Below are 23,491 nucleotides of genomic sequence, written 5' to 3' on the forward strand. Positions count from 1 at the left end.
AGCCTTGCTCGGCTATTTCGCTGAATGTGCGTGTACTGCGGAATCATACCATCAGTGAGGACTAGGCCCACATCTTCTAAGTTGTGGTCTTCAATTAGTCTGCTCAAAAGGAGAGCACTTTTATCGCGAACCCTTTCCTTTTTTAGTCGGTCTTCCGGAGAACACACACAGTTAAAATCACCAAGTAATATGACAAAGCGATCACATTTTAGATATTGCTCGATACATTCAAAAAACAAAAATCGATCATTCACATTGTTTGGCGCATAAACGCATACGAGCCGCCACAAATCGTGAGCAAAAGAAAAATCTACAATAAGCAAGCGGCCAGTTTCAGAAACAGTTACACTTTCTTCAATAATACCAGCACTCTTCCGTATTAACAACGCACATCCGCCTGATGTGCCATTCGCATGGCACACGCACACATTGTAATGCGCCGTGAAAGGCGTCACCATGCGATCGGTCTGCTCTTGGGTTTCGACCTTAGTTTCTTGTAAGGCAACTACATCGAGTTCCTTCTCCATACACAAGCGGCTAAGTTGATACTGCCTCCTTCGCGCTCCAAGGCCACGGACATTTAACGTGGCAACTCTCAGTGCTCTCTCTAGTTTCACCGCCATTTATCTGCAAAAGCAAGCCGATCGCACGGTGTCGCTGAAGAACAAGCGATCCAGACACACTGTAGAAAAATTTGCATGCATAACTTTTGCACTGAAAACCGCTCGATCCACACGCGTACCTTTAGAGCGTACGCGAAGCCCGATTCCAAAAAGGACGCCATCTCTTCACGACGTTAGTCCGGGCGCCCCAGTAGGCGCCGAGTCCTACTTAGGCGGTTTTGCCGCCGGCCGTCTGTCCGGCGGGATGTTTGGCTTCGGGCGCACGGGCACACGACGACCCGCCTGCGCTTTTGGCGGCGGCTCGTCTTTGGCCCCGTTGTCAAGGTTGCCGTCCAGGCTGCCGTCCAGGTTGCCGGTCGAGTCCCTCGCTCTTTTCATAGCCACATTGCTTGCACTCGATTCTTCGACGTCCATCAAGGGAGTTGCCGGTCCGTGCTCCGTGGCGGCCTCCTCGGCAGTGGCGGATTTTGCGGCCGATTCTTCTTTGGCTCCTTCGTCGCATGGCCTTTGCACTGCATCTTTCGGGCTCGTAGGCAGCACATTTACCACCTTCGTGGCTTTAGCAGCCGGCACATAAGGTGTTGCAACTATGTCCGCCGGTGGTACTAGCACGCGGGAAGCCTCATCAACGTCAGCCTCATCCATTAACAGGTCAGCCACGTCCTCTCGAAGCGCAGGTCCTGCGACGGATGCGTAAGTCTTAACACATTCCGTATCCTGGTGGCCGTAGCGACGGCATACTGCACATTTCGGGACGCGGCAGTCACGTCGGACATGTCCGGTGTTTCGGCACTTCAGGCAAAGGGGTGCTCTGCCCGGTACCACAACTAGGGTCTGCTCACCAGCTACACGAAGTTGATGGGGCAGGTCTTCTACGGTCATACCCGTCTTCAGAACCAGGGACACCGCCCGTGTCGACGATGCTTTATCTTGAACTCCTTGAACACGCCACTTTTCATGGAAAACGTCCGTGACCTTTCCGAACGGTAACAGGGCTGTCCGTATATCCTCGTCCGACACGTTATGAAGCATCCAATGCAACTTCAGCCGCACGGCCTGATTGGCAGGATCAACGACAATGCACCGATGTTCATTCACCTTGAGGTTCTTGGCGCTTGAAAGCTTTTTCACGCCTTCGTCGCTCTTGAAAGTAACCGCCCAAACGTGGCTCATCTGATACGCCCCTAGGGCGATGACATCGGCAAGTAGGCCTAAGCTAGCCAACGCATCTCGGAAATGTTCCACACGATACGGCCTGGCACGCACATCCGCATGCAGAAAAACTGTATTTAAAACTATCCGACCTGTCGGCAATTGAGGCAGCAAAACTTGGTATTCCGGGTCTTCTGAGGCAAAACTCCTGGTACCGCGGCCCTGCTGGGCCGCTGAAGCCGCTCCTACGGAGCTCATGATCGGCACGTCCGCTCGCTAGCGCGGCAGAAAGCCGCGCTAGCGGCTTTCTGCCGCTAGCGCTCCTTGGCCTCCACAGTCTGTGGAAAACGAGAATGGCAGTGCGACACTCGGATGTCGATACCCGTCCGGCGAGAATAAACTTCATCGAAAGTGTCGCGTATATTCGGGAAATATATCGTGCCCAGAGTGAGCCTCCCGAGTGGGTGGCTATTCTTCATGAACTGATCAAGCTGAAGCGATTTTAATATATAATGTTAGCCAAAGTGTGGTTGACATGTTTTAGCATTTGAATGTGTTCTTGGTTTGTGCTGCAAACAGGCAATAAAGAAAAAAAAAAGTATAGTGGCCAGTATGCCCGCCTGTCACGCGGGAGACCGGGGTTCGATTCCCCGACGGGGAGTGTTTCTTTTTTCCTTCTTCTTTGTAGGCGCACGCGACGGCGCACTCGACACTCCTCCACAGTACCTGTCTCTATTTTTTCCCACTTGTGCGCAAGATTGCGTCAACGCCTTTGCGATTTTTTTTTTCAAATCGTGTATATACTGCTTTAGCAGGCACCTCGCATGTCTCCTCGTTAGTATAGTGGCCAGTATCCCCGCCTGTCACGCGGGAGACCGGGGTTCGATTCCCCGACGGGGAGTGCTTCTTTTTTCCTTCTTCTTTGTAGGCGCACGCGACGATGCATTCGACACTCCTCCACAGTACCTGTCTCTATTTTTTCCCACTTGTGCGCAAGATTGCGTCAACGCCTTTGCGATACTTTTTTCAAATCGTGTATATACTGCTTTAGCAGGCACCTCGCATGTCTCCTCGTTAGTATAGTGGCCAGTATCCCCGCCTGTCACGCGGGAGACCGGGGTTCGATTCCCCGACGGGGAGTGTTTCTTTTTTCTTTATTCTTTGTAGGCGCACGCGACGATGCACTCGACACTCCTCCACAGTACCTGTCTCTGTTTTTTCCCACTTGTGCGAAAGATTGCGTCAACGCTTTTGCGATTTTTTTTTCAAATCGTGTGTATACTGCTTTAGCAGGCACCTCGCATGTGTCCTCGTTAGTATAGTGGATTCGGCTTTTTGCCGCGCTAGCGAGCGGACGTGCCGATCATGAGCTCCGTAGGAGCGGCTTCAGCGGCCCAGCAGGGCCGCGGTACCAGGAGTTTTGCCTCAGAAGACCCGGAATACCAAGTTTTGCTGCCTCAATTGCCGACAGGTCGGATAGTTTTAAATACAGTTTTTCTGCATGCGGATGTGCGTGCCAGGCCGTATCGTGTGGAACATTTCCGAGATGCGTTGGCTAGCTTAGGCCTACTTGCCGATGTCATCGCCCTAGGGGCGTATCAGATGAGCCACGTTTGGGCGGTTACTTTCAAGAGCGACGAAGGCGTGAAAAAGCTTTCAAGCGCCAAGAACCTCAAGGTGAATGAACATCGGTGCATTGTCGTTGATCCTGCCAATCAGGCCGTGCGGCTGAAGTTGCATTGGATGCTTCATAACGTGTCGGACGAGGATATACGGACAGCCCTGTTACCGTTCGGAAAGGTCACGGACGTTTTCCATGAAAAGTGGCGTGTTCAAGGAGTTCAAGATAAAGCATCGTCGACACGGGCGGTGTCCCTGGTTCTGAAGACGGGTATGACCGTAGAAGACCTGCCCCATCAACTTCGTGTAGCTGGTGAGCAGACCCTAGTTGTGGTACCGGGCAGAGCACCCCTTTGCCTGAAGTGCCGAAACACCGGACATGTCCGACGTGACTGCCGCGTCCCGAAATGTGCAGTATGCCGTCGCTACGGCCACCAGGATACGGAATGTGTTAAGACTTACGCATCCGTCGCAGGACCTGCGCTTCGAGAGGACGTGGCTGACCTGTTAATGGATGAGGCTGACGTTGATGAGGCTTCCCGCGTGCTAGTACCACCGGCGGACATAGTTGCAACACCTTATGTGCCGGCTGCTAAAGCCACGAAGGTGGTAAATGTGCTGCCTACGAGCCCGAAAGATGCAGTGCAAAGGCCATGCGACGAAGGAGCCAAAGAAGAATCGGCCGCAAAATCCGCCACTGCCGAGGAGGCCGCCACGGAGCACGGACCGGCAACTCCCTTGATGGACGTCGAAGAATCGAGTGCAAGCAATGTGGCTATGAAAAGAGCGAGGGACTCGACCGGCAACCTGGACGGCAGCCTGGACGGCAACCTTGACAACGGGGCCAAAGACGAGCCGCCGCCAAAAGCGCAGGCGGGTCGTCGTGTGCCCGTGCGCCCGAAGCCAAACATCCCGCCGGACAGACGGCCGGCGGCAAAACCGCCTAAGTAGGACTCGGCGCCTACTGGGGCGCCCGGACTAACGTCGTGAAGAGATGGCGTCCTTTTTGGAATCGGGCTTCGCGTACGCTCTAAAGGTACGCGTGTGGATCGAGAGGTTTTCAGTGCAAAAGTTATGCATGCAAATTTTTCTACAGTGTGTCTGGATCGCTTGTTCTTCAGCGACACCGTGCGATCGGCTTGCTTTTGCAGATAAATGGCGGTGAAACTAGAGAGAGCACTGAGAGTTGCCACGTTAAATGTCCGTGGCCTTGGAGCGCGAAGGAGGCAGTATCAACTTAGCCGCTTGTGTATGGAGAAGGAACTCGATGTAGTTGCCTTACAAGAAACTAAGGTCGAAACCCAAGAGCAGACCGATCGCATGGTGACGCCTTTCACGGCGCATTACAATGTGTGCGTGTGCCATGCGAATGGCACATCAGGCTGATGTGCGTTGTTAATACGGAAGAGTGCTGGTATTATTGAAGAAAGTGTAACTGTTTCTGAAACTGGCCGCTTGCTTATTGTAGATTTTTCTTTTTCTCACGATTTGTGGCGGCTCGTATGCCTTTATGCGCCAAACAATGTGAATGATCGATTTTTGTTTTTTGAATGTATCGAGCAATATCTAAAATGTGATCGCTTTGTCATATTACTTGGTGATTTTAACTGTGTGTGTTCTCCGGAAGACCGACTAAAAAGGGAAAGGGTTCGCGATAAAAGTGCTCTCCTTTTGAGCAGACTAATTGAAGACCACAACTTAGAAGATGTTGGCCTAGTCCTCACTGATGGTATGATTCCGCAGTACACGCACATTCAGCGAAATAGCCGAGCAAGGCTGGACAGAGTGTATGTTTCTGACGACTTGATCACCCTTTGTAATAGTTATAACGTCGCACCGCAATCGTTCACGGACCATAGCCTGGTAAGCTTCTCGATTGGGGAAAAAGTTAAAAGAACACGATTCAACTGGAACATGTGGAAATTCAACGAAAAGCTGCTTGATGATGAACCATTTGTGCGCAGAGTTAAGGAAAAGATAACAGAGTTGATGACAAATGAGGGTGAATATTTTACTGCCACATGGGAGGAATTTAAGATTCAAGTTAAGTTCATTGCAATAGAAAGAGGAAGCAGCCTTCAGCACGATAAATTACAGAAACAAAGAGAGCTGCAAAGACAGCTAGAATATCTGTCAAGCGCACAAAATGCGGGTCACGATCTATTAGCTGAAAACGTAAAGAAAGTAAGACACGAGCTTGAAGTTATCGACGCCGAGCGATACAAAGCAGCAGTTATACGCGCTAGAAGCGAACGCCTATGGATGGGTGAGATACCAAACAAACGGGCAATGAGCGATGAAAAGCGTCACGCGTCAAGAAATGAGATCCAACAGATACGTCTTCAAAACGAGGTGACGTCAGACGCTTCGTCGATTGAGAAAGCTTTTGTGGAACACTATCGCGAATTGTTCGGCAATGTGACTCCTTCTGGACTGGCCTTCGAGAGTGAATTCATGAGCGAGATGCCAAGGTTGGATGACGACGTTAGAGAAAGTCTTGAGAGACCAATAGCTGTGTCCGAGATTGAAAGGGCGATAGAAGAACTGCCACCAGGCAAATCGCCAGGGCCGGACGGCCTAGGCGCCGCTTTTTACAAGGCATTCAGTCAGGAGTTTGCGTGTATATTGCACCGACTACTCTCAGAGGCGTATGAATTTAAAAAAGTACCACCCTCATTCCAGACTTCGCACATAGTATTAATTCCGAAAACCGATGAACGGGAAAAGCTCCTTTCAGTAAGTTCATACAGACCGATAAGTCTGACCAACACAGATTACAAAATATTTATGAAAGTACTGGCTCGACGATTTCAAAGCGTGATTCAGCAGCTTGTAGGGCCACACCAGACGTGTGGCATTAAAGGCCGCACCATTTTCACGAACACCCACATTGCAAGGAATGTGCTTGAATGTTGCGATGCCCTTGGGGGTCGGGTGGCCATGTTGCAGCTAGACCTTGCGAAGGCGTTCGACCGGGTGTCACATGAGGTGCTTTTCGCTATACTGCAGTACTGTAATGTTGGGAGCGTCATTGTAGATGGCGTTAAAATGGCTTATGAAGACTGTTACATGCAGCTTATAGTTAATAAGTGTCTTAGTTCGCGGGTGCCACTCCGCTCGTCTGTACGGCAAGGCTGTCCCTTGTCTCCCTTGCTTTTTGCCCTGTACCTCGAACCCTTTTGTATGGCAGTCATACGGAATGAAAACATTCGTGGTTTTAGGCTGCACGCCGCAGAAGTTAAAATGCTAGCTTATGCAGATGACGTCGCCGTCTTTTGTGAAGACAGGGAAAGCGTGGTCGAGGCTGTCCGCCTTGCAAGATCCTTTTGTAGGTACACTGGTGCCCAGATAAACTTCGAAAAAAGTGTTGGGATATGGCATGGAAGCTGGGACGCGACACCCACAAAATTCGCCGGTATGCAGTGGACTACAGTGCCTCCACTGTATCTAGGAGTGCCCCTTGAGCACTATCGGGACTCGACACAGTTGTGGACCGGCCAAATAGAATCAATGAAAGAAAAGATAAAAGGATGGCAGGGCCGGGGATTGTCAGTGTTTGCACGTGCTTCAGCTTGCAATATATTTTTAATTGCCAAAGTTTGGTACATACTGCAAGTAATGTTCATGTCCCGTGTAAACGTTCAAAAAATGCATCGAGTGTTTGCTACCTTCATCTGGAACTCCACTTGGGAGCGATCCAGTCGAACAAATCTTTTTCGCACAGTTCGAAATGGGGGCCTTGGGCTCTCACACTTGTTCATTAGACAGATCGTATCGCGGTTCATCTTCCTGCGAGATGAAAGAAATGTTTTCCTCCGTACGGTCATTCAGGCGAAAATGGCAACAGAACTGCCTGAATTTGTTGTGTCCACATCTAGTGCTATCACTAGAGCGACTGGGTACTATCGTGATGTCGTTGCATCTTTTAGAATACTCTGCGCACGGTTTTCGCTGGAGTACTTGTGCTCAGTGAGAAGAAAGAAACTGTACGCAGATTTAGTTGACAGTATGTTACCTATCCCACTGTATAGGAGTGTTTACTGTGGAGGCCCAGGAAAAGATGTGCTGAAACGAGTCAAAAGGATGCCTGTAAGACCTGCTGCGAAAACTTTCTTTTTCCACCTACACACGAACACCCTCCCCGTTAAAGTATGGCTAGAACAGAAAGGAATATTCGTACCCTGGACTACCGATTGCCGGCTGTGTAAAAAGCCTGAAACAATTGAACACGCCTTCATTGAGTGTTGGGACGCTGTCTTTCACTGGGACATCTTGCAGCGCCCTCTTAAAAAAGAACTCACCATAAACCCCTATGGAATTCGGTTCCTTCCAGTTGAAAGCGATGACGGGCCACCGTTCGACATGTTCATGTTGCTGGGTCTCCACAGTTTGTGGAAAACAAGAATGGCTGTACGTCATGCTGATGTGAATGTGTGCTCTGCGCGAGAGAACTTCATTGAAAGTATGTCACTATTACGAGAAGTGTATCGTGCACAAAGCGAAACCCCAGACTGGGTTAGCATCCTTGATGAGCTGGTGTGCCTCAAGAAATTTTAGCGACCATCCCACCTGATGTGATGTGGGTGCACTGTGTATATGGATTTGTTTTTTTTTTGTGTGTTAATGTCTAAGCAGGCAATAAAGAAAAAAACAAAAAAAAAGTCCTCGTTAGTATAGTGGCCAGTATCCGCGCCTGTCACGCGGGAGACCGGGGTTCGATTCCCCGACGGGGAGTGTTTCTTTTTTCCTTCTTCTTTGTAGGCGCACGCGACGACGCACTCGACACTCCTCCACAGTAACTGTCTCTGTTTTTTCCCACTTGTGCGAAAGATTGCGTCAACGCTTTTGCGATTTTTTTTTCAAATCGTGTATATACTGCTTTAGCAGGCACCTCGCATGTGTCCTCGTTAGTATAGTGACCAGTATCCGCGCCTGTCACGCGGGAGACCGGGGTTCGATTCCCCGACGGGGAGTGTTTCTTTTTTCCTTCTTTGTAGGCGCACGCGACGACGCACTCGACACTCCTCCACAGTACCTGTCTCTGTTTTTTCCCACTTGTGCGCAAGATTGCGTCAACGCTTTTGCGATTTTTTTTTCAAATCGTGTATATACTGCTTTAGCAGGCACCTCGCATGTCTCCTCGTTAGTTTTTTTTTTTTTTTTTTTTTTTTTTTTTACTATAGTGGCCAGTATCCATTCTGCTTCCGGCTCCCGAGCTGAACGGATCGCGGGATCATGGGCTCCAATGGAGCGGCATATGCGGCTGTTAGCCGCGGCAACAGGCTTTCGACGGAAGAAGATAAAGATTACCAGATAATTTTGCCTCGCCTACCTACAGGACGTATTGTTTTGAACACAGTTTTTTTGCACGGCGACGCTCGTGTTCGCCCGTTTCGTGTAGAAGATTTTCGAGACGCGCTTCAAGCTGTTCGTATGCTCTCTGGCGTCGTCGCCCTTGGAGCATACCAAATCAACCATGTATGGGCGGTGACGATGAAGACAGCCGAGGCTGCCGAAAAGCTGGCGGCCCTGAAGGAGCTGCAGGTGAAGGGGCGTCGCTGCCTGGTCATCGACCCCAAGGAACAACAGGTGAAGCTTCGTATCCACTGGCTTCTGCATGGGGTGGACGACGAAGACGTCAAGGCCGCGCTGGCCTCCTTCGGCAAGGTGACGGAAGTGACCCGGGAGCGCTGGCGAGTGGATGGCGTTTCCGACAAGGGCTCGACGACCCGAGCAGTGCTGCTGCAGCTGAAGGCAGGAATGAAAGTCGACGACCTGCCCCACCAGATCCGCGTCGCCGGCGAGCTTGCGCTGGTGGTAGCCCCAGGACGCCCCATGCAGTGCCTGCGCTGCCGAGGCTCTGGCCACGTTCGTCGTGAATGCAAGGTTCCCCGTTGCTCGCGGTGCAGGCTTTTTGGACACAACGACGCGGACTGTGTGCGTTCATACGCAGTAGCCGCGGGTTCGGCGGAGAGCGAGCCGTCGACGTTAGACCATGTAATGGACGTGACCGAGGTGGAGGAAGCGGCCACGGGAGCTGGAAACGGCAAAGTGGCGGCAGAAACCGGCGTGACGACCAAGCAAGCCGAAGGAGGAAGGAATATCCCTCCCCCCAAAGAACCAGCAGCTACAGTCGAGAGCGTGAAGACGGCCCCGCATGAAAATGAGAGCCACCAGCCAGCTACGGATGCAACGCAGGCAGAGGCGGACGACAACGCGACCCCTGCTAGCGCCCGCGTCGAATCCGTCTCGGCACCGGTCAAGAGATCCCTGCAGCACGAGGAGAAAGTCGACGGAAAGGCTGGCGGTGACTCCGAGGCACCACCCGCTAAGACGCTACCTGGAAGGCGCTCCACCCTCAAGCCTAAGCCGAACTTGGAGACTGACCGTAGGCTTACCCCGAAGCCAACCAAAGAGGAACCCGGGCGACGGCCGCCGGATGGCCACGGAGGCGTCTAGCGGTCAGCTAGACGTTAAGGTGAGCACCATGCTCCGGGCCTTCTCCCCTCCGGTTTTCACCAATAATGGCTACCAACCCGTCGCTTAGCCTCGGCACGCTAAACGTTCGAGGTCTGGCCGCCAAAAGGAAACAGAGTCAGGTTTACAGACTACTAGTGGACCACGACCTCGACGTTTTAGCCGTGCAAGAAACCAAGGTAGACGGCGAGGAGGAGACCGGGAGCATGGTGCAAAGGTTCACGTATAACTACTATACGGTAGTGAGCCACGCCTTAGGGACTTCGGCAGGGTGTGTGCTGTTCGTGAGGAAGCTCCCTGGTCTTGTTATAGATGGTTACTTCTCCTGTACTTCTGGTCGACTTGTCTTTTGTGACTTCAGCTATTGTAATGTCCAATGGCGCGTGCTTTGCATTTATGCGCCTAATACTGTGCAAGAGAGGGCAAATTTCTTTTTGAGTTTAAAGCATCATTTACATGTGCAAAAAATGATAGCCTGTGTAGGCGACTTCAACTGCGTATTGAAAGCTGAGGATAGGTCTACGCGTCGCGTGGTTTGTGACAAAAGTAGTGATATCCTGGCGCAGATCACACACGAATTCGAATTAGAAGATATCGCAGAATGTTTTCGCGGTCACGGAGACGTAAGCTACACTCACTTTCAGGGCACAAGTCACGCACGCTTAGACCGTATCTATCTTTCATATGATTTAGTTGAAAAATGCCAGTGCTACACAGTTACGGCCATATCATATTCTGACCACTACCTGGTAAAATGCACGGTGGGCAGGAAGAAAGACCGAAACAAGTTCGTCTGGGAACTGTGGAAATTGAATGCAGAGCTGTTACGGGATGAAACTTTTAACGAAAATGTAGTGGCTACTCTGAATTCTTTTGGAACAGACAGTTCTACGAAATTTGGTGAGGAATGGGAGTTGCTGAAGCAAAGCATTAAATTGAAGGCAATCGAAAGAAGTAGCGTACTGCGATATGAACAAAAGGCCAGAGAAAAGGATTTAACAACATTGCTAGAAAAATTTGCGAAGCTTGAATGCATGCAACCTGGCGCCTATCAACAAGATATGCGCGCCGTTAAGAAGAAGCGCGAGGTATTCGACGAAGATCGCTTCCGAGGTGCGCTAGTGCGCGCCAGAGCAGAAAGGCTATCATGCGGGGAAACGCCAACGAAAAGAGCACTGGGGTTAGAAAAAAAGCACTCGAGACGTAAGCAGATTGAGGCTATCGAATATGAAGGGGTGGTATTAACGGATAACAATAATATAGGGCGTGCTTTCTTTGAGCATTACAAAGAACTTTTTACATTCAGGCCTGTCAACATGCACGATTTCAAGAAATTATTTTTGCAACCAATCCCACAGCTGTCGAGTGAGGTTAAAGAAACCTTAGAACGACCATTAACAGAACATGAAGTGATGAAAGCCATCGAAGACCTGAATCCTGGGAAGTCGCCAGGTCCAGACGGTCTTTGTGCCGCATGGTACAAATCGTTCAAAAGCCACCTAGCTCCTATCTTAACAGCAGTTTTCAAGGAAGCATATGAACTGAAAATACTTCCACCATCCTTTGGCCAGTCCCATACAGTACTAATACCGAAAACAGAAGAGACCGAAAAGCTCAAGCAACTTTCCTCCTACAGACCCATAGCGCTTACTAACTGCGACTACAAAATATTGATGAAGGTGTTGGCACGACGGGTCCAGTCAGTTATTCAGGAAGTAGTCGGCCCACACCAGACGTGTGGTATTCGTGGAAGAACAATTTTCACTAACATCCATAAAATGAAGTGTGTGCTGGAGTGTTGTGACGCCATGCGCGATGCAGTAGCCATCCTCCAGCTAGACTTGGAGAAGGCGTTTGATTGTGTTTCTCACGACATATTGCTTACCATCCTTGAACACGTTAATTTTGGCCACATAATCACTGAAGGGGTGACCATGGCGTACCGGAGCTGCTATACCAGACTTATAGTTAATCAGATGTTGGGGGCCCCCATTAACGTGAAGCGCTCCGTTCGCCAGGGTTGTCCACTCAGTCCACTCCTGTTTTGTGTCTACATAGAAACGCTATGTCTGGCCATCATTGAAAATGAATGTATTAAGGGGTTTAGTCTTCAATCAGCAGAAGTGAAGCTACTGGCATACGCTGACGATGTGGCTGTGTGCTGTAAGGACAAACAAAGTGTATTGAATACTGTTAATATCGTCAAAAAGTTTGGTAACGTCACTAACAGCTACGTTAACTGGCAGAAATGTTTGGGGTTTTGGCATGGAAGATGGGCGTCTACACCAGACCACTTTTCGAACGTAAACTGGGTCACGACGCCAGTTAAGTACCTTGGAGCACCCCTTGATGCCTACAGGGACAGTAGCGAGTACTGGAAGGAGCGGACAAAACAACTAAAAGAAAAAGCCGACCGATGGAACGCCTGTTACTTGTCAATATTCGCGAGAGCTACAGCGTGCAACATGTTTCTCGTGACAAAGATCTGGTACGTAATGCAGATACTACAGTGCTCTCGTATTAATGTGCAGAAATTGCACCGCGTGTTCGCTGTATTCGTGTGGGCATCAAGCTGGGAGCGATGTAGCCGAGATAATCTCTTCCGGCGCGTGAAGGATGGTGGTCTGGGGTTGGGGCACCTTTTCTTGCGTCAACTGGTGAATAGATTCTCCTTCTTTCGAGATACAAACCACCCATTTCTGCGCACGGTGATCCAAATGAGGCTGTCAAGATCACTTCCCGAATTCGTTGTAGGTACGGAAATAATGCCAGGACCAGTCCGTGGTTTCTTTCGGGAAATAGTTCAGAGTGTTTCCTTTTTGCGTGTTCGTTTTTCAAGTGCATATTTGTGGAGTGTAAAACGGAAAAAGTTATATCGTGATTTATGTGACAGTGTTTTGATGGTACCTATGTACAGAGCCCCGTACAGTGGAGGCCCAGGCCTAGATGTATTGAAAAGGGTGAAGAAGATGCCAGTTCAACCAGCCACTAAATCGTTCTTTTTTAAATTACACACTGGTACTGTACCTGTTAAAATCTTCCTTGAACAACGTGGGTTCTACATGCCATGGGGAACCCACTGCCTTATATGTAAAAAAACAGAAAGCATAGATCACGTCTTCATCCACTGTTGGGAAGGGGTCTTTTTCTGGGACGTGCTACAAAGGACTCTAAAAAAGGAGCTACCTATAGATCCCCACGGAATCAGGTTTCTGCCAGTATATGACGACGAAGGTTTCCCGTACGACCTGATCATGCTTACGGGCCTCCACAGTTTATGGCGCGCAAGAATGGCGGGTTACCATTGTGACCCGGATGCCCGACCGGCGCGTCTGTACTTTTGTGAATCCATGCAACAGTATGTGGAAGTGATCAAGATGCAACAGCCTGTTCCTGAGTGGCTGTCGAGGGTTGAACCCCTTACAGCACTAAAGGAATTTTAATCCGACAACATCGTGCCACAGTAGCGGACGGCAGCGAATGTAAATATTACTGTTCCTTGTTCCGTTTGTGTATTCATCCCTTTTTGCTTCTTTGGTCTTTGTTTATATCATTTAGGAATTTGTGTTGTGTTATGTCGAGGACTGGCAATAAAGAAAAAAAAAAAAGTGGCCAGTATCCGCGCCTGTCACGCGGGAGACTGGGGTTCGATTCCCCGACGGGGAGTGTTTCTTTTTTCCTTCTTCTTTGTAGGCGCACGCGACGGCGCACTGGACATTCCTCCACAGTAGCTGTCTCCATTTTTTCCCACTTGTGCGCAAGTTTGCGTCAATGCTTTTGCGATTTTTTTTTTCAAATCGTGTATATACTGCTTTAGCAGGCACCTCGCATGTGTCCTCGTCAGTATAGTGGCCAGTATCCCCGCCTGTCACGCGGGAGACCGGGGTTCGATTCCCCGACGGGGAGTGTTTCTTTTTTCCTTCTTTGTAGGCGCACGCGACGGCGCACTCGACTCTCCTCCACAGTAGCTGTCTCTATTTTTTCCCACTTGTGCGCAAGATTGCGTCAACGCTCTTGCGATTTTTTTTTTCAAATCGTGTATATACTGCTTTAGCAGGCACCTCGCATGTGTCCTCGTCAGTATAGTGGCCAGTATCCGCGCCTGTCACGCGGGAGACCGGGGTTCGATTCCCCGACGGGGAGCGTTTCTTTTTTCCTTCTTTGTAGGCGCACGCGACGGCGCACTCGACTCTCCTCCACAGAAGCTGTCTCTATTTTTTCCCACTTGTGCGCAAGTTTGCGTCAATGCTTTTGCGATTTTTTTTTTCAAATCGTGTATATACTGCTTTAGCAGGCACCTCGCATGTGTCCTCGTCAGTATAGTGGCCAGTATCCGCGCCTGTCACGCGGGAGACCGGGGTTCGATTCCCCGACGGGGAGTGTTTCTTTTTTCCTTCTTTGTAGGCGCACGCGACGGCGCACTCGACTCTCCTCCACAGTAGCTGTCTCTATTTTTTCCCACTTGTGCGCAAGATTGCGTCAACGCTCTTGCGATTTTTTTTTTCAAATCGTGTATATACTGCTTTAGCAGGCACCTCGCATGTGTCCTCGTCAGTATAGTGGCCAGTATCCGCGCCTGTCACGCGGGAGACCGGGGTTCGATTCCCCGACGGGGAGTGTTTCTTTTTTCCTTCTTTGTAGGCGCACGCGACGGCGCACTCGACTCTCCTCCACAGAAGCTGTCTCTATTTTTTCCCACTTGTGCGCAAGTTTGCGTCAATGCTTTTGCGATTTTTTTTTTCAAATCGTGTATATACTGCTTTAGCAGGCACCTCGCATGTGTCCTCGTCAGTATAGTGGCCAGTATCCCCGCCTGTCACGCGGGAGACCGGGGTTCGATTCCCCGACGGGGAGTGTTTCTTTTTTCCTTCTTTGTAGGTGCACGCGAGGGCGCACTCGACTCTCCTCCACAGTAGCTGTCTCTATTTTTTCCCACTTCTGCGCAAGTTTGCGTCAGCGCTTTTGCGATTTTTTTTTCAAATCGTGTATATACTGCTTTAGCAGGCACCTCGCATGTGTCCTCGTCAGTATAGTGGCCAGTATCCGCGCCTGTCACGCGGGAGACCGGGGTTCGATTCCCCGACGGGGAGCGTTTCTTTTTTCCTTCTTTGTAGGCGCACGCGACGGCGCACTCGACTCTCCTCCACAGAAGCTGTCTCTATTTTTTCCCACTTGTGCGCAAGTTTGCGTCAATGCTTTTGCGATTTTTTTTTTCAAATCGTGTATATACTGCTTTAGCAGGCACCTCGCATGTGTCCTCGTCAGTATAGTGGCCAGTATCCCCGCCTGTCACGCGGGAGACCGGGGTTCGATTCCCCGACGGGGAGTGTTTCTTTTTTCCTTCTTTGTAGGCGCACGCGACGGCGCACTCGACTCTCCTCCACAGTAGCTGTCTCTATTTTTTCCCACTTCTGCGCAAGTTTGCGTCAGCGCTTTTGCGATTTTTTTTTCAAATCGTGTATATACTGCTTTAGCAGGCACCTCGCATGTCTCCTCGTTAGTATAGTGGCCAGTATCCCCGCCTGTCACGCGGGAGACTGGGGTTCGATTCCCCGACGGGGAGTGTTTCTTTTTTCCTTCTTTGTAGGTGCACGCGAGGGCGCACTCGACTCTCCTCCACAGTAGCTGTCTCTATTTTTTCCCACTTGTGCGCAAGATTGCGTCAACGCTCTTGCGATTTTTTTTTTCAAATCGTGTATATACTGCTTTAGCAGGCACCTCGCATGTGTCCTCGTCAGTATAGTGGCCAGTATCCGCGCCTGTCACGCGGGAGACCGGGGTTCGATTCCCCGACGGGGAGTGTTTCTTTTTTCCTTCTTTGTAGGCGCACGCGAGGGCGCACTCGACTCTCCTCCACAGTAGCTGTCTCTATTTTTTCCCACTTCTGCGCAAGTTTGCGTCAGCGCTTTTGCGATTTTTTTTTCAAATCGTGTATATACTGCTTTAGCAGGCACCTCGCATGTGTCCTCGTCAGTATAGTGGCCAGTATCCGCGCCTGTCACGCGGGAGACCGGGGTTCGATTCCCCGACGGGGAGCGTTTCTTTTTTCCTTCTTTGTAGGCGCACGCGACGGCGCACTCGACTCTCCTCCACAGAAGCTGTCTCTATTTTTTCCCACTTGTGCGCAAGTTTGCGTCAATGCTTTTGCGATTTTTTTTTTCAAATCGTGTATATACTGCTTTAGCAGGCACCTCGCATGTGTCCTCGTCAGTATAGTGGCCAGTATCCCCGCCTGTCACGCGGGAGACCGGGGTTCGATTCCCCGACGGGGAGTGTTTCTTTTTTCCTTCTTTGTAGGCGCACGCGACGGCGCACTCGACTCTCCTCCACAGTAGCTGTCTCTATTTTTTCCCACTTCTGCGCAAGTTTGCGTCAGCGCTTTTGCGATTTTTTTTTCAAATCGTGTATATACTGCTTTAGCAGGCACCTCGCATGTCTCCTCGTTAGTATAGTGGCCAGTATCCCCGCCTGTCACGCGGGAGACTGGGGTTCGATTCCCCGACGCGGAGTGTTTCTTTTTTCCTTCTTTGTAGGTGCACGCGAGGGCGCACTCGACTCTCCTCCACAGTAGCTGTCTCTATTTTTTCCCACTTGTGCGCAAGATTGCGTCAACGCTCTTGCGATTTTTTTTTTCAAATCGTGTATATACTGCTTTAGCAGGCACCTCGCATGTGTCCTCGTCAGTATAGTGGCCAGTATCCCCGCCTGTCACGCGGGAGACCGGGGTTCGATTCCCCGACGGGGAGTGTTTCTTTTTTCCTTCTTTGTAGGTGCACGCGAGGGCGCACTCGACTCTCCTCCACAGTAGCTGTCTCTATTTTTTCCCACTTCTGCGCAAGTTTGCGTCAGCGCTTTTGCGATTTTTTTTTCAAATCGTGTATATACTGCTTTAGCAGGCACCTCGCATGTGTCCTCGTCAGTATAGTGGCCAGTATCCGCGCCTGTCACGCGGGAGACCGGGGTTCGATTCCCCGACGGGGAGCGTTTCTTTTTTCCTTCTTTGTAGGCGCACGCGACGGCGCACTCGACTCTCCTCCACAGAAGCTGTCTCTATTTTTTCCCACTTGTGCGCAAGTTTGCGTCAATGCTTTTGCGATTTTTTTTTTCAAATCGTGTATATACTGCTTTAGCAGGCACCTCGCATGTGTCCTCGTCAGTATAGTGGCCAGTATCCCCGCCTGTCACGCGGGAGACCGGGGTTCGATTCCCCGACGGGGAGTGTTTCTTTTTTCCTTCTTTGTAGGCGCACGCGACGGCGCACTCGACTCTCCTCCACAGTAGCTGTCTCTATTTTTTCCCACTTCTGCGCAAGTTTGCGTCAGCGCTTTTGCGATTTTTTTTTCAAATCGTGTATATACTGCTTTAGCAGGCACCTCGCATGTCTCCTCGTTAGTATAGTGGCCAGTATCCCCGCCTGTCACGCGGGAGACTGGGGTTCGATTCCCCGACGGGGAGTGTTTCTTTTTTCCTTCTTTGTAGCCGCACGCGACGGCGCACTCGACTCTCCTCCACAGTAGCTGTCTCTATTTTTTCCCACTTGTGCGCAAGATTGCGTCAACGCCTTTGCGATTTTTTTTTTCAAATCATGTATATACTGCTTTAGCGGGCACCTCGCATGTCTCCTTGTTAGTATAGTGGCCAGTATCCCCGCCTGTCACGCGGGAGACCGGGGTTCGATTCCCCGACGGGGAGTGTTTCTTTTTTCCTTCTTTGTAGGCGCACGCGAGGGCGCACTCGACTCTCCTCCACAGTAGCTGTCTCTATTTTTTCCCACTTGTGCGCAAGATTGCGTCAACGCTCTTGCGATTTTTTTTTCAAATCGTGTATATACTGCTTTAGCAGGCACCTCGCATGTGTCCTCGTCAGTATAGTGGCCAGTCATTCTGCTTCCGGCAGCCGAGCTGAGCGGTCAGCAGGATCATGGGCTCCAGTGGAGCAGCGACAGCGGCCAATTTTGGCCGCGGAAACAGGCTCGACGATGACAAGGATTATGCTTTTATTTTGCCGCAGCTGCCTAAAGGACAACTGGTGATTAACACCGTCTTTTTGCACGGTGATGTACGTGCGAGGCCGTACAAGGTGGAGGATTTCAGGGATGCCCTTCTGCCGACGGGCCTGCTGCCGGATGTGGTATGCATAGGGGCGTACCAAATCAACCACGTCTGGGCAGTGACCCTCTGCGATGCAACTGCAACGAAAAGGCTGCTTGCCCTGAAGGAACTTCAAGTGAAGGGACGACGGTGCCTCATCATTGACCCGCAGGACCAACAGGTGAAGCTTAGGCTTCACTGGCTGCTCTACGGCGTTGCCGACGAGGACGTCCGGACGGCTTTCGCGGCTTTCGGCAAGGTGGAGGAGGTGAGCCGGGAACGGTGGCGCGTTGAAGGCATGGGAACCAAGACCTCAACCACCAGGACCGTCCTTCTCAAGCTGAAGGCCAGCATGAAGGTGGAAGACCTCCCCCATCAGATCCGCGTCGGTGGAGAGTTAGCCTTGGTCGTCGTTCCCGGTCGACCGATGCAGTGCCTGCGCTGCCACGGCACGGGACACGTCCGCCGTGAGTGCAGAGTACCGCGTTGTACCCGGTGCAGACGTTTCGGCCACGTCGACGCTGAATGCGTGAAGTCCTATGCCGCTGTGACAGGCCCACCAGTGAATGATGTTGCGGCAGAGCACCTCATGGATGTGGCCGAGGCGGAGGACGCGGCTAAAGGAACCGGTGACATGGTGTCGACAGAGACAAGTAGTGGGACGACGATTCTGGAGGTAGACGGCAACGCGGCTGAGGCTACTGAGAAGCCGAGTAGGACGGAACGGGATGCTACGACCCAGGGGCAGGCGACGGGAAACGTCAGTGAAGACGCAACTGACGACGCGACCGCAATGCAGCAGGACGAGGGCGTCACCGACGACGACCGTACTGGGGCTCTTGCTGCCTCCGTCAAGCGCACCCATGACCAGACGAAGGACCGCGAGGATCGGGCACCCAGCACCAGTGAGGGACCACCGACGAAGACGCCTCATGGGAGGCGGATGGGCTACAAGCCAAAGCCCAATGTACCACCTGAAAGGAAGCCTGCCGACAAAGCGGCCACGTCTAAGGACACCAACAAACCGGGAGGTCCCGGAGGCGGCTAGCCGAGGGCTAGTCGTGAGCGGTAAGCACCATGCTCCGGGCCTACTTTACTTTTCTTTTAGATCAAGATGGCTCAAATACCGTCCCTGAGGATTGCCACATTAAACGTGAGAGGGCTGGCGGCTAGTCGTAGGCAAAGTCAGGTCCTACGTTTGGTCACTGACCACGACCTAGACGTACTAGCCGTCCAGGAAACTAAGGTTGAAGGAGAGGAGGAGACCGGGAGCATGGTGCGACGTTTCACGACTAGGTATTTTGCGGTGGTTAGCCATGCTGTAGGCACGGCTGGAGGGTGCGTTCTTCTTGTGAAGAAGCTGCCTGGACTGCAGATTCAGAGCATTTTTTCGTGTCAGTCAGGAAGGATTGTTCTTTGTGATATTGTTATGGGTGATTCAGAGTTCCGCATCATATGCGTATATGCGCCGAATTCAGTAAATGAGCGCGCCCGTTTTTTTTCGAACCTTTCACGATATGTTTGTTGTAATATGCGCGTGATGATGTTAGGGGACTTTAATTGTGTGTTGAGTGCTGGAGACAGAGTCAATAATGCAGGTGTGCGTGACCGAAGCAGTGAAGTGTTATCAAATTTAATTAATGAAAATGAACTCGATGATGTTTATGAATGTCTGGAAGGGGGGCGTCAAGTGACTTTTACACGTTTTCAGGGCAGCAGCCATGCGCGTTTGGACCGAATGTACATTTCATTTGATATGATTCCAAGATGCCATGGTTACTGTGTAGTACCAGTGTCGTTTTCAGATCACTGCCTTGTGAAATGTAACGTAGGTATAATGAAAAAGCGACATGTATTGAAGTGGGATATGTGGAAACTGAATGCCTTGTTACTAAATGACCAGCCCTTCTTACAGGTAGTGCGGGATGCGATTAATGAAGTTCAATGTGATGCTGCGGGAACAATCGTCGAGAAGTGGGAATGTTTTAAAGAAAAGATTAAAATGAAAGCAATAGAAAGATCCAGTTGTAAAAAATTCGAGAAGGAAATGAAAGAAAAGGGTTTCAGAACACTGCTTGGGCAGCTGCTAACGCTTGAGTGCAAAGAGCCTGGTGCGTACAAAGACGATGTGCGAAACGTCAAAGAAAAACTTGAACTGTTTGACAAGGAACGCTATCAAGGAGCCATCGTGCGAGCACGAGCGGATGCACTAGCGGCAGGGGAGACGCCCACTAAAAGGGCGCTGGGTCTTGAGAAGGCGTATGGACGAAGAAACCATGTCGAGCAGATTTTAGTGAATGGGAATGTCGTTGAAGACAGTGATAGCATTCAGCGCGCCTTCTTTGAGTACTATCACTCGCTCTTCGCATTTCAGGAAGCGAATGTTGAGGGTTTTAAAGCAGGTTTTCTGCATCGCATGCCACGTTTGAGCGATGACGTAAAAAAGCGATTAGAGGAAAAAATAAGGGAGAGAGAAGTCGAAAAGGCAATCGACGATTTGAACTTGGGTAAATCACCGGGACCTGATGGACTCAGCGCGGGTCTATATAAAGCTTTTAAAAGAGAGCTGGCGCCTTTGCTTGCGCATGTATTTAATGACGCATACGAAAAGAAATCATTACCACATTCCTTTGGAAAAACGCACACCATTCTAATACCGAAGAGCGATCAAATAGACAAACTCAGATTTGTGTCATCCTACAGACCGATTTCACTAACAAACGTCGATTATAAAATATTTATGAAGGTTTTAGCTAGCAGACTTCAAGGCGTAATCAAGGAAATAGTCGCAGACCATCAAACTTGTGGCATCAAAGGGCGATCCATTTTTTCAAACATCCATAAGATGCGATGTGTGCTCGAGTGCTGTGACGTCATCGGTGGCCGTGTTGCAGTACTACAGCTCGACCTAGAGAAAGCGTTCGATTGTGTCGCTCACGTTATTTTGTTTGCCATCTTAGATCATGTTAATGTCGGTTCCATCATCACTGAGGGCGTGGCCTTGGCGTACCAGAACTGCACAACAAGATTAATTGTTAACAAGTCTCTGGGGGCCCCCATTAACATCAGGCGTTCAGTGCGCCAAGGCTGCCCCCTCAGTCCGCTATTATTTGCTATCTACGTAGAAGCAATGTGTGTAGCAATTAATGAAAATGACGGAATACGTGGTTTCAGATTGGCAGCGACCGAAGTGAAGTTGCTCGCATATGCAGATGACATTGCAGTGTGTTGCACTGACAAACCAAGTGTAACGGAAACCATATCTGTAGTACAACATTTCTGCGCCGTAACGGGTAGCAGAGTAAACTGGGGCAATTCGCTAGGCCTGTGGCACGGGGACTGGTTTTCTGCACCCGACTATTTCGCGAACGTGAACTGGGTGAAAACTCCGACCAGGTATCTGGGTGTTCCCCTCGACAGGTATAATAGCAGCGACGAATACTGGAGGAATCAAACCAAGGAACTGAAAGAAAAAGTAGACAAATGGAAAAGTACTAACCTGTCCATTTTTGCAAGAGCGACAATTTGTAACGTGCTTTTTATTACTAAGTTATATTACGTCTTGCAAACGCTGTATTGTTCTAGAGTAAATGTGCAAAGGCTGCACAGAGTGTTCGCAGTTTTCATCTGGGGATCAACATGGGAAAGGTGCAGCCGAACAAATTTGTTCAGAAGAGTGAAGGATGGGGGTGTGGGCCTGGCGCATCTTTTTGTTCGTCAAGTTGTAAACCGATTTTTGTTTTTTCGCGATGTTCGCGATCCTTTTCTGCGCGCCGTATGTCAGCTAAGGTTGAGTAACGCTTTGCCGGCACATGTTGTTAGCACGGCAAATTTGACTGGAACTCTGCGTGGTTATTTCAAGGAAGTTGTTGACAGTGTACGCTTCCTTTCTGTTCGTTTTACAAATGATTACCTTTGTGATGTGAAAAGGAAAACATTGTATAGAGATGTATGCGACATTGTTTTCCCAGTGCCCTTATACCGAGCCATATACAGTGGATGGCCAGGACAGGATGTACTTAAAAGAGTAAAACAGATGCAGGTGCCACCAGGGGTAAAGACCTTCTTCTTTAAGCTACACACAGGAACGCTCTCCGTGAAGACGTTTCTGGAGGAACGGGGTTGTCTCGAACCTTGGGGGTCGCACTGCTTGATATGCAAGAAGCCCGAAAATATAGATCACGTTTTCCTACATTGCTGGGCGGCAGTTTTCTTCTGGGACGCCTTAAAGCGAACCCTGAAGAAAGAGCTGCCGGTGGACCCCCAAGGTATCAGGTATCTGGCCACTAAAGATGACGACGGGGTTCCCTATGACTTTGTTATGTTAAATGCTCTACACTGTATATGGCGGGCTCGTATGACAGGGTACCATTGCGATCCTGATGCTAGGCCAGCTCGTGCTTACTTCAAGGAATGTATGTCGCGATTTATTGAAATCCATAAAATACAAGAATGTGTACCGGATTGGCTGTCGAGGCTAGAACCCCTGACAGCCATGAAGGAATTTTAGTATGACAAAGCCAGTCCAATATGGACAGACGGCTTTATTGTGCGGTTTCTTTCCTTACGCACCTTCCGTTTTTTTTTTTCCTCCTCCAACGGTTGCAATTTGTGATACACAAGTGTGTGCTAACTGTACCGTCTGAGTAATGTCGAAGACCGGCAATAAATAAAAAAAAAAAAAAGTATAGTGGCCAGTATCCGCGCCTGTCACGCGGGAGACCGGGGTTCGATTCCCCGACGGGGAGTGTTTCTTTTTTCCTTCTTCTTTGTAGGCGCACGCGACGGCGCACTCGACTCTCCTCCACAGTAGCTGTCTCTATTTTTTCCCACTTGTGCGCAAGTTTGCGTCAACGCTTTTGAGATTTTTTTTTTCAAATCATGTATATACTGCTTTAGCGGGCACCTCGCATGTCTCCTCGTTAGTATAGTGGCCAGTATCCCCGCCTGTCACGCGGGAGACCGGGGTTCGATTCCCCGACGGGGAGTGTTTCTTTTTTTCTTCTTTGTAGGCGCACGCGACGGCGCACTCGACTCTCCTCCACAGTAGCTGTCTCTATTTTTTCCCACTTGTGCGCAAGTTTGCGTCAACGCTTTTGAGATTTTTTTTTTCAAATCATGTATATACTGCTTTAGCGGGCACCTCGCATGTCTCCTCGTTAGTATAGTGGCCAGTATCCCCGCCTGTCACGCGGGAGACCGGGGTTCGATTCCCCGACGGGGAGTGTTTCTTTTTTCCTTCTTTGTAGGCGCACGCGACGGCGCACTCGACTCTCCTCCACAGTAGCTGTCTCTATTTTTTCCCACTTGTGCGCAAGTTTGCGTCAACGCTTTTGCTATTTTTTTTTTCAAATAATGTATATACTGCTTTAGCGGGCACCTCGCATGTCTCCTCGTTAGTATAGTGGCCAGTATCCCCGCCTGTCACGCGGGAGACCGGGGTTCGATTCCCCGACGGGGAGTGTTTCTTTTTTCCTTCTTTGTAGGCGCACGCGACGGCGCACTCGACTCTCCTCCACAGTAGCTGTC

General features: G+C 50.3%; 8 non-coding genes across 8 annotated transcripts; all 8 read left to right on the top strand.

Annotated features, from left to right (window-relative positions):
* The first annotated feature begins 2,604 nt into the window (after nucleotides 1–2,604).
* On the top strand, nucleotides 2,605–2,676 carry TRNAD-GUC (transfer RNA aspartic acid (anticodon GUC)). Its single transcript has one exon. It is a non-coding gene; the product is annotated as a tRNA-Asp (tRNA).
* A 167-nt stretch (nucleotides 2,677–2,843) lies between these two features.
* Nucleotides 2,844–2,915, top strand: TRNAD-GUC (transfer RNA aspartic acid (anticodon GUC)). Its single transcript has one exon. It is a non-coding gene; the product is annotated as a tRNA-Asp (tRNA).
* Nucleotides 2,916–15,363: 12,448 nt separating this feature from the next.
* On the top strand, nucleotides 15,364–15,435 carry TRNAD-GUC (transfer RNA aspartic acid (anticodon GUC)). Its single transcript has one exon. It is a non-coding gene; the product is annotated as a tRNA-Asp (tRNA).
* Nucleotides 15,436–17,255: 1,820 nt separating this feature from the next.
* Nucleotides 17,256–17,327, top strand: TRNAD-GUC (transfer RNA aspartic acid (anticodon GUC)). The gene has a single exon. It is a non-coding gene; the product is annotated as a tRNA-Asp (tRNA).
* Nucleotides 17,328–17,492: 165 nt separating this feature from the next.
* Nucleotides 17,493–17,564, top strand: TRNAD-GUC (transfer RNA aspartic acid (anticodon GUC)). The gene has a single exon. It is a non-coding gene; the product is annotated as a tRNA-Asp (tRNA).
* A 5,314-nt stretch (nucleotides 17,565–22,878) lies between these two features.
* Nucleotides 22,879–22,950, top strand: TRNAD-GUC (transfer RNA aspartic acid (anticodon GUC)). The gene has a single exon. It is a non-coding gene; the product is annotated as a tRNA-Asp (tRNA).
* A 165-nt stretch (nucleotides 22,951–23,115) lies between these two features.
* On the top strand, nucleotides 23,116–23,187 carry TRNAD-GUC (transfer RNA aspartic acid (anticodon GUC)). Its single transcript has one exon. It is a non-coding gene; the product is annotated as a tRNA-Asp (tRNA).
* Nucleotides 23,188–23,352: 165 nt separating this feature from the next.
* TRNAD-GUC (transfer RNA aspartic acid (anticodon GUC)) lies at nucleotides 23,353–23,424 on the top strand. Its single transcript has one exon. It is a non-coding gene; the product is annotated as a tRNA-Asp (tRNA).
* Nucleotides 23,425–23,491: the final 67 nt, after the last annotated feature.

Source organism: Dermacentor variabilis, chromosome 4 (genome assembly GCF_050947875.1).
Source record: "Dermacentor variabilis isolate Ectoservices chromosome 4, ASM5094787v1, whole genome shotgun sequence".
Classification (NCBI taxonomy): domain Eukaryota; kingdom Metazoa; phylum Arthropoda; class Arachnida; order Ixodida; family Ixodidae; genus Dermacentor; species Dermacentor variabilis.